The sequence below is a fragment of the Camelina sativa genome, chromosome 4, assembly GCF_000633955.1.
Source record: "Camelina sativa cultivar DH55 chromosome 4, Cs, whole genome shotgun sequence".
In the NCBI taxonomy this organism is placed as follows: Eukaryota; Viridiplantae; Streptophyta; class Magnoliopsida; order Brassicales; family Brassicaceae; genus Camelina; species Camelina sativa.
This window is the reverse complement of record NC_025688.1, coordinates 1,636,340-1,647,838: the sequence shown is the minus strand read 5'-3', so window position 1 is coordinate 1,647,838 and position 11,499 is coordinate 1,636,340.

Sequence of the window (11,499 nt, the reverse complement as noted above, 5' to 3'; positions counted from 1 at the left end):
AAAAAAAAAAAAAAAAAAAAAAAAAAAAAAAAAAAAAAAAAACCCTAAGCTAGCTAGAAGAAAAGATGAAGGATAGAGAGATGAGAAACGAAACCTTGGACTTTCGGCGAATCTGACAATAGATGAGTGAGGGAAAGAGTGAGGGAAAGAGCGAGGGAGGGCGTAACGAGAGAAAGGAGAAAGAGAATCCGGACTCTATAGAGAGAGAGAGAGAGAGAGAGAGAGAGAGAATGACCAAGAAATGAAGGAGAGAAAGGGTGAGCTTGAACAAGATTATATAAAAGTTTAACCACTAGATGTCAAAAGAAACAAAAAAAAAAACAAACGAAGAGAAGGGTTATCAAAAAGTAAAAAAGCTTTATATTTTGTTTAGCACTAAGTTAAAAGTGTCATTGAAAATTAAAATTATTTTACTTTCTAAAGATATTGCTATATATGTTTTACTTCTATATGTTAATTCTTTTCAAACTTCAATTTTCCTTTTTTTTTTTTTTTCTTGGGAAAAATTCAAACTTCAATTTTCCTATTGGTTGGAAAACCCACCACATTAGACTTAGATGTTTAACATGAAACAATTTTCCAATGTTTTCCATTATTCTTATTTTCGTCTTTTCTATTTGATCATTGTTTCGTTGTTTTTCAATACTAGTTTTTTTACGGGATTTGTTTTTATAGTTTAATTACTCTTTTTGTCAACACATACTTTAATTACTATATTAATTTGGCTCAAACATATATATTTTAATAGTTGAATACGAAATCACGACTGACATATAGTAGTAAACAGTAAATAGTATTATTAAATAAAATCAAAAAAATAAATTACTATAGGTAAATGTTTGATAATCAGGTGTTATCTTTTGGTCTTGTCATGTAACAATATTTCGTCTTTGTGTAACAATAATAGTATAAACAACAGGTTATATAATGATAAGTAAAATATTTGGCATTTTATCTTTTGGGCTTTTGATTCATCATTAGCTAGCTGTCTCGTGGCTGTGACGTCCGTACAAAAGAGTATGAGATATGGAGAAAAATGCCAAAGAAATTTTACCGAAACGCACACCACCATGCCCTACGTAACGAGTTACCGACCCATTTCACTTAATATTATACAATTTCTGATTATTAAGTTTTATTAACAAATGAGGTCTCTATCAACGAGAGCAAAGATTGGTAGCCATTGGATCTGAGTAAGGTAATAAGATAGTTAGTGAAAACAGTAATAAAGTGTGTCATCATCTTTCAACTGATCAGTGGTCAAAATGAAAATCTGTAATAATAGCTTTAAACAATGTATCAATTACAATCTATGATATACACTAAACTGAAATGCTATTAATCAATAATTTTATTGAAATTTCTAATAATACTCCTCTATGTTCTATTTTGCTATAAGATTTGTGGTTTAAAAGCAAAAAGATTAATACAGATGAAAAATTAACTCAGTCCATAAAAATAATACTGCAGAATTTAAATGTACATTTAAATTGTTGTAATTAACATAGATTCAAACACACGGTAATAATTCCCGATAAGTAGCATTTTTATTTTAATCTATCACATGTTATATTAGACATACCTAATATTTTATGAAAGCTTTTTTTTAATAAAGAAATATTTTAAGAAATTACGTGCACTTTACACAAATCATTCAAATTTTCAAGAAGATATAACAATTAAAGCGTTGCTATTCCAGTCTAAAATGTTAATATAGATTGCATTGCAGAGGAAACTCACTCACTGTTTCATATGGATTATCTAATTGTCATCATGTTTTGATTCTTATAAATATGCTTTTTCAAAAAACTTTTATGTATTATCATTGCATTGCTCGTTTCCCACTTACACCATATGAGGTTAGTTATCTACAGACCAAAAAAAAAAAAAAAAATCAAAGCTTGCTTTATGGTGGAATGACAATCAAGTTTTTTGTTTTATTATATGCGGGCTCCAACCAACAAAAGACAAAATGTTTCTGGTCAAGGTTACAGACTTACAGAGAAGAAAATGGTCAGGAAAAATATTTTCCCGAAAATATCATTTGACTAGATAATAACTTTATATTTGATAATTTATTATTTATTGTTTATTTCCCCTAGTTAAACTTCAACCAAAAACTAGAGAATATGCGATTAATTTTCCTTTCTACCATCAGATTTCGAATTTAGAAATATAAATTTAACATATTTAAAAAAATAGAAGATTTAATCAAATGATCTTTTTTTCCATTGCTGTTACTTCTTTTTTTTTCGATAAAAAGTTTACTGTTTAAATTTAATGCATGAGAAAGAGATTGTTTTACAACCTGCCCAAGCCTAAGATATAAGCAACCTTAAGACTCCTACTTAATAAGCTAATATTTAATTTTGTCACTGAAACATGTTTTTCTGTTATGAAATTAATTAAAGACGTGTTGTAAGTTGATGTATAGGAGTAACCATAATCTTTACATAGTGCACATAAAAATAATATATGTAATTAATTATTTTTTTTTTCTTTTTCTTAGCAGTTATAAACATCATTATATTTAACTTTGTAATGAAGTTGCATTGTTCTATCTTTTATGTTAATTTTTTTTTTCAAACCGCTTTATTAAAGTCAGTGAAGTACAAAATAAAAAAACCCTTCCAAAAAGAGTCGTAGATTTATTTGACTCGAAGCCTCAGACATACTATGATACAATATATGTTTTGATAGGATACTCTAAGACAAGAATAAAACGGTTTGATTGATATATATACTTTTTTTTTGTCTTGTCACATTCCAATATTTATAAACAGTATAACAAACAAATAAAAGAACAAGAGGTATTTGGTATTTATTGTTGTTTTCTTGAATTCATCATTAGCTCTACGGTGGCTTCCGTACAAGTGAGGGGATATGAAGAATATGGCATAAAAGAAAGAAAAACGAAAGTTTTTACGGAAAAACACACCATTACCATGCCCTACGTAACGTAGCTACATAGTTAACAGGTCCACCTAAAAATTTACAGTTCCTTGTTATATGATTCACAGTAATCAAGACAATGACAGCCGATTGACGAATAGCAAAGATTGGATCGGAGTAAGGTAAAGAAACTACTACTATTAAGTATTAACCGTTGGTTTATTTTTTTCTTACAATTTTTGATATTTTGATCATTGAAGATGAGTCATAATTTATGACCGTTAGTTTTCTCCCGATCTTTTTAATTGTTGTTAGAAACTTATTCAATTTATTTTATTATAAATATAAATGGTGGAACATGCATTCTCAATATATTAAATAAAACTAAAATCCTACTAATAACGGATTACATATAAATATCCTAGCTACTTGACATTTTTTTTATCCATATATAAACCCTATAAATTAACCACTGTACCTTTTTTTTTTATCAACATAAGCTAAAAAAACTACTGTACGTTTATAAAAAGGATAATTTCTCATAATTGTAATTTTTATTAAAAAAAAAAAAACTTATGATGTCATTTGATAGGTTACTATATAATATTTTGGAGCAATCATCAACTAAAACTATTATATTTTCTTGGGACTAATACGAGGTTGGTTGATGTCGTAATATAATGTAAAATACAGAGATCCGGATTCATCCGAGAAACAATAATGTTTGGGGGAAAAGATCGCTTGATAAAAATATTCACTGGTTATCTTTTTTTATTCAGTTCAATTTTTTTCAAAATAATTGTGATTTTTCTGTTATCCTTGCTGTCTTCTTTTTTGGTTTATTTATTTATTTTTGTTTTGACAGTTTTTGAAAAAATATTCAATAGTTCATCATTGTCAACAAATTATTAAATATTCAAACCACTTATTTAAAAACCGTATTCGACACATGAAGAAATAACTTAAGAGTATTCATGACTTCATGTACGTAGTAGAATATACTGATTTTTTTTTTAAAGGTTAACATATTGTTTACAGAAGAAAAAAGATCGTAGTTTGCTACTTCAAAAGATTTCATGAAATTAATTTAACTATCACGACGTTATCTTTTTTTCTCCTTCGAGGTTAGAAAAGCCATTATATTTTCTATTTTAGGCCTTGTAAAAATGTTGCACTTACCTTTAGATGTCAATTTCTTTCAAGTTGCAATCATATAATGCCCGTTGAAACACGAAAACCTCCAAAAATAGATTTTTATTATTGTCTGGCAAAGATAAAATTAAAAAAAAAAAAAAAAAAAAAAAAAAAANAAAAAACCCCAAACTTTAGTAAATCGACAAATATATTCAAATAGACCTTCAATATATCACTACATATCCTTTTATTATCGTTTGTTTTAAAAATAGTTTCTATTCCAAATTGAAAGACATTGTTTTAAAAATATCATTAGACAGCACATGATATTTCTCTGGTATTCATTATTCATAGTAAATTAATGAAGCTATTTTTGGCTCAGATTTGCAAAAATAATAATGGAGTTGAAAAATTTAACACGCAATTGTGTCATCTCAAACCATCTCTCTTATCTTTATGTTGACAATATTACTCCTACAACAATGTCTTTCAATGTTGTTAAAAACAAAAACAATGTCTTTCAATTTATCATCCTTTATTTTAATCATACATATATAAATCATCCAATTTTAATTTTATTCCTCCAAATGCAGTTTAACATTTATCATCCAAATTTCCAGAAATATTTATAATTAAATATATCGTTACTTCAGTACAAAAATGGACTAAGTAAAATCATTTTTTCATCCGGATTATTCAATTGTCATTATATTTTAAATTTTATGTACATTTCGATTTCTGTGAAACGAAATGTAATGTCATATTAATATGATCGCACTGCTCCACTTTTATGAATAATTGAGGATACTGATTTTTTTTTTTTTTTTTTCAGAAAACCAGACTCAAATGATCAGACGGGCATTATGGTAAATATGTGTTTGAATTAATAGTTTTGTTAGCATAACATTACTATGTGTCACGATGAATTACTTTCATACGCGCTCGTTTTCCATGATATGATGGAAAGTTCTTTACTGAAGAAAAAATGTTCAAAGCTTTCTAAAAAAGGGTTTTTTATGGGGATAAATATATTTGCGTATCAATCAAGTCTTTGTTTTGTTTTATTATATCGTGGGCTCCAACAAAAGACAGGTTGTTGCTTGTCAAGGTTGAAGGGAAGAAAAAAGATTTTGCCTAGAATATCATTTGACCATCATAAAAGATTAAACGGATCCATTAATTATAGAAATTAAAAAAAAAAAAAAAAAGAAAAAGAAAAAACAAATTCAAATGGAGTTTGGATGGAGAGCCGACACGTGTACCTCTCATCATTATTATTCTCGTACTACATGGGACAGAAGCTGTAGCTACAGCCTACATGAAACAGCGTCTCTCTTCCCCCCCTCTCTATCTACGCGTTTACTGTCACACACGTCATATGAGTTTTTTAAAACGGGACTGAGGTGTTTTGGGCTTTGATCCAATAGTACTCATTAGCTCCATCTCATCCGCTCGGTGATGTAAACGAAGCTATCAACTCAAGTAAATAAATTCAAAAAATAAAAACTTTAAATCAAAACATCCTCAAGAGTGTGATTATAATCATACAAAAACTATTCAGAGTTGATTAATCGACATAGCCTTATGATTTATTATAACCTTGAGTAAGTAAATTAGTAAAAAAACAGCTGATGTGAGTATGTTGAGAGAGGCCCACCCAAATAAATTAGTGATTAAACTACACAGTCTACAGTGGATTCCGATGGGGTTTTATAGTGTACAACTACAACTATGAGGCCAAATTATATACGAAAGAGAAAATAAAGGGACTTGTGTACAATTAATGGGATACAAGTCCAACAAATGTCAAATACAAGCAAATTAAGATAATGTATTGTTTTATCTAGTCGAGGGTTCCAGAAGCAACAATGAATGTGTCTGCTTTCAACTTCTCTTTGTCGTTCCTTGTTCAAATTCGCGTAATGAAGATAATATGCTATGGAAATCTCTCTTTTTTGTGGATGTTTTCTTCTATATTTATGTTTGTTGAACCCAAAAAACGCTATAATAGTTAACTTGATGAAAATCCTCTTCTTTTTTCCTTTGTTTTGAAGAGGTTACGAATTTTGCTTTTGTTAAGGTTGTCAATGCTTATTTTCTCAATCAAATTTGCATTGTAACTATTTTTTTATTGAATATTTTTTAACAAAAAAAAACTATTTTTTTTATACCTATTGACCTGGCAGTTTTACAATAATTTAATCAATTTGTAAAGTTAACTTGTAATTTACAATAAAAAAATTTAATCATCGGTATGCTCCATTGACCAATTTAGTGGGGTGTGAGTGTTAAATTAAAAACTAAGAAGAAAAAAATACATAGAATAGAAATATAGAGGAACTCAAATATAATTAACGCGAGTTTCTTTATTTAAAAGTTAGGGTTTCGTTTATGGTATCAATATAAAAGCGATGATAGATAATTTGATTTTCCAGGTACAAATCCAAGTCTTAAATGATATATCGACGGATCATATCTCTAATCTCGATGTCAGGTCTCAGATTGAACTACTGAGGATGTATCTCCATATATGAAATATGAGGCTGGATCTGTGCCTAACTATGCGTTCATTCCGTGTATAAGACGCAGTGATGAAGGGGCTGATCATCTCACGCCAGACGAAGAGTTGCGCCTCATGACAAAACAAGTCACAGAGACACAGACGATCAGGCACTTTCCCCGAGGATTCAAATTTCCTTCTTCTTCAATTTTAGATTTGCTTTGCCATAAGACATGAGATCGGATCCGACCATCTCTGTTACTTTTCTTCATCTCTTCCGACCACCTCTCTTTCCCAAACTCTTTAATCTGAACAACTCTTTCACCATTGTTCCTGCAATTTGCAGAGATTCTTTTACTGTCTAGACGTCTAGTTCATCCTAATCTCATTATCGTTTGTGGAAGGCTGTTCAAATGCCATCGTTTGCGACTCTAGATCTAGTATCTAAGGATACTCCCGTCACTTTTGTGCAACTAATTCCTGCTATGTGCAGTCGTCTCTGGTTACAGATCTGTCTCGTACATGCCGACGTTCAAACAAATCCCGGTGGCTGTACCGTCTCTTTGCCGTCATGGCAGGTTATGTGTTTCCCTCTGTTGAGGAGGCAAACCCGTGGTTATTTCGGCTTAATGGATACTGCAAAACTGTCCAGCGTCACTCTCCTCATGGCGGCAAGAAGGTTTTCGTTGATGATCTTTGGATCCGGTGGCTGTGCTCGCTGGCTCAGGGGTTTTGACTCTGCTTTTTGTCTCGATTTATTTCTGGATTTTGCAGTCTCGACCCCTTCCTCTTGCTCAGATCATTTTGACCACCTGAAGAAGACAAATCTGGTGGCCGTCGACCCTGCTCGTGAGTGGCTTCGTTGTACTAGCGTCCCTGCTATAGATCTTATTGTTCTTCCACTCGGCGTCGGTGTGAAGTGATTTTCGGTTTTATTCCGAAGGTCCTATTCAATTTGTCTTGCAATCAATCTCCACCACCAGCCACGACCTTTCGTTGCTACTCCGACCTCCGGCATGCGCTCTAGAACTGAAGAATATTTTCTCTCCTTCTTGGCTTCCATAGCTGAAGAACTATTATCAGAGATGATTCACCTTTGCTCTAGATCTAAAAAACAAAGGCAACATAAGTCTTCTACATGTTGTGCTTCTTCCAGCTACCGCCGTGCCACTATCTCCGGTGACGACGACGTCTCAAAGTGCTGTCCAAACCTAGATACACATTCAACTCCTAAAAGTTCCATTTGGCCGACATGGGTTTGGACCTGGAAGTGGGCCTGGATTGAGACTTTTCTAGTGGGCTTCAACCTTATTGCAAGCTTGTTTGATTTTTGTCCAGCTATTATTAATTACTGGCCATTATCATTCTTCAATTTAGAGAGAGCTTCTCCACCAATTTCCTCCTATATGGAGAGTTTAAAATACATAATCTCGAGAAAGTTTCAGACCAATTTATTTCCCTTTTGTAAGGAGAGCTCAAAAATTCTTGAATATCTGGAATACAAACCGCGTGAGTTGGAATTAAAAGCTTTTAAAAACTTCATGTTTTTCTCTCCTAGTGAAGTGGTTCCATCACCAAAGGATGAGTTCATTCAAACAAATGTTAGTACGGTGGGGTTTCATTCTCCCTCTGGAACTAACAAATGAGGACAATTGCTTGGAATTGTCAAGGGGCGGGATCCAAGCTGACTCGCCGTCGACTGCGCGAGATGTGTCGGATATACTCGCCAGATTTTTTATTTTTGTCGAAAACCAAAAACGACAAGTTTTATCTGCAAGATGTGCAAGTGGATTTAGGTTTTGATAACCTTCAAACTGTCGAGCCTAAGGGTAATAGCGGCGGTTTAGCTTTATTGTATTCGAATGATTTTCCGGTAAAATTTTTGTTATTAGATGACCGTTTAATCGACATCGAAACAATCATTAATGGAAATCGGGTCTATATGTCATTTATTTATGGCGACCCTGTCCCTGCAATTCGCGATTATGTATGGGAAAGACTAATGCGTATTGGAGTTTCGAGATCCGAGCCTTGGTTTATTATTGGGGATTTCAACGAAATAACAGGGAATCATGAAAAAAGAGGGGGAAAAAAAGATCTGAAGCCTCCTTTCTACCTTTCCGTGCTATGATTGATTCATGTGGTCTCATTGATTTCCCTTACCAAGGAAACCAATTTTCATGGATTTGTCAGCGGTCAAATGGTAAGATTCGGTGTCGCTTGTATAGAGCCATGGGAAATGAAGAGTGGCACAATTTATTTTCCCACAGTAATGTGGAGTATATGAAGATGTGGGGTTCGGACCATCGTCCCCTCTTTGCATCTATTCTTACACGTCCAAAAAAGTTTTTGAGAAGGTTTATGTTTGACAACCGTTGGATAGACAAGCCAGGCCTCAAAGAGGCGGTGGTAGATGGATGGGGAGGGGACGACAATTCTGTCGAACGATCCATCTTGAAAAAAATCCAAAACTGTAAAAGAGCAATTTCCATTTGGAAGAAAAATAATCAAACAAACTCCGAAAAGCTTATTAAGAAACTTCAAGAAAAGATTGATGAGACATATGGAGATGATCAAGCATCGTCAGAGACTCTCCTCAACCTAAAATGGCGACTCTGCGAAGCTTATAGGGAAGAGGAAGCATATTGGCACCAAAAAAGCAGAGAACTGTGGCTTGCAGAAGGAGATCAAAATACGAAATTCTTCCACGCTTCCACAAAACAAAGAAGGGCAAGGAACAAGATCACAGGCATCCTTAATCAACTTGGAGTTTGGGTTGATACAGAAGAGGGAATAGAAAAAGTTGCAGTAGAGTATTTTGACAATCTCTTTTCATCCTCCAGTGCGAGTGACCCTACACTGGCCATTAAGGATGTACCTACATTGGTCACACATGCCATGAATGAGCATCTCACAAAAGAAATCTCAGAAGAGGAGGTCAAACGAGCTTTGTTCTCCCTGAATCCGGAAAAGGCTCCAGGACCGGATGGGATGACTGCTTTGTTCTTCCAAAATTTTTGGGAAACCATAAAAGGCGATCTCACTAAGATGGTGAAGAACTTCTTTAGCTCAGGAATTTTTGATGGCAAGCTAAATGAGACAAATATATGTTTAATCCCGAAAGGAGATCGACCTCGTGAAATGTCAAGATTTCGCCCTATTAGCTTGTGTAATGTGAGTATAAGGTGGTCTCAAAAATTCTGAGCTTACGTCTCAAGAAGTTTTTGCCGGAAATTATATCCGAGACCCAATCTGCCTTTGTGTCGGGAAGATTAATCACAGATAATATCCTCATTGCTCAAGAAAACTTCCATGCCCTCCGTTCTAATCAGGCCAACCGGAAAAAATTTATGGCAATAAAAACGGACATGAGTAAAGCTTATGATAGGGTGGAATAGAATTTCTTTAGAGCTTTGATGGAAAAAATGGGATTCGATCAAAAATGGGTGGGTTGGATAATCTAGTGTTTATATTTTGATGTTCATTTGTCCTTTCCTAATTTGGTAATCTAGTGTTTATTATTGGGTATCGAATCATCTTGTGTTTTGTAGGGTTTCGACATGGATTTCAAGCAGTTCCGCTGCATTTTTATTTACCTGCCTCTTGATTTTGATGAAAACGATTTCGTCATGAAACCATAAACCTCGAGAGAGTTAATGGACATGCTGTCTCGTGGAGTCCTTGAGGGTTACAATGAAAGAGAGGTCAAAACTATAGTCTAATATATGTTTCTTCTTCTAAGTTCTTGTTATGTTGAACTTATTTGTGGTTGGTTTTTTTCACATTTGTCTATACTACAGAATACAAGATATGGATTTGTCAAGGTTATCAAAGCCAATCTTTACAGAACTGCTACTATTGCCGTAAATGTACTTCATTACCTTTGAAGGTAAGTATCCTTCCTATGATCTGCCGAGAGAATTCCGAGTTAAAGTCTGCTATTTTTATCATGAATCGTTCAAGTACATCTCTTGCGAGGTACTCTTTTCTTTTCACCCCAAGTAATTTAGCTTTTGGGTCAATAGTAGGTTTGTAGCAGATGCACAATTGATTTACATTCTAGATTATAGTTTGTGTGGTTCTCTCTTTTCTATTGAGCTCAATTTGAAACTGGTTACTAGTTGTAATTTATATTGTGCTATACTTGTTTGGATGGTTTTGGTAGGTCACTCCAAAATATGTAATTAACGCGAGTTTCTTTACTTAAAAGTTAGGGTTTCGTTTATGGTATCAACATAAGAGCGATGGCGGATGATTTGATTTTCCATATACGAATCCAAGTCTAGATTTAAAGATACATCGAAGGATCATATGACGGATTATATCCCAATTTCGATGTCTGTCTATGGACTACTGAGGATGTAAACACTGTTATTACAATATCGAATTTGAGCATATCTAAAAAAACTACTTTAATGATTTTCTCGAAACTTTTATATATATGCGAAACCAATAATAATCAAAAGCTTCAATAAAGTGAACAAGTAAGCAAAATCCAAAACCCAAACCAATTTCTGTTTACTTTAGCCGTGGAGAAAGATAGAAAACAGTATAAGAATACCAATCAAATCAAATACAATAGGAAAAAAGTAACAAACAAATATGGTTTTTTTGTTTATGTACTGGATGTGATTATACTAATTAATATCTATGAAGTTTGTGGCACTTGCGCATACGAATATGATGATGATGATGATGATGATGATTGTTTAAGTTTTAAACCTATCACTGAAGTCTGAACACACTCGATCTATTGAGGCATACCCTGCCACAATTCTTCACGAATTTCTCAAAAAGTAATTATACCGGAAACTAATTTTTTGAATGTGATCAAACAAAACATTAAAAAAAATTTGAATGTGATTTTAAAAATTAAGATGTTTGGAATTTCAAGACACTTATTTTTATGAGGTATGCTTATGCAAAATTTGCAAACTCTATGTGACAAAAAAAAAAAAAAAAAAAAAAAACTT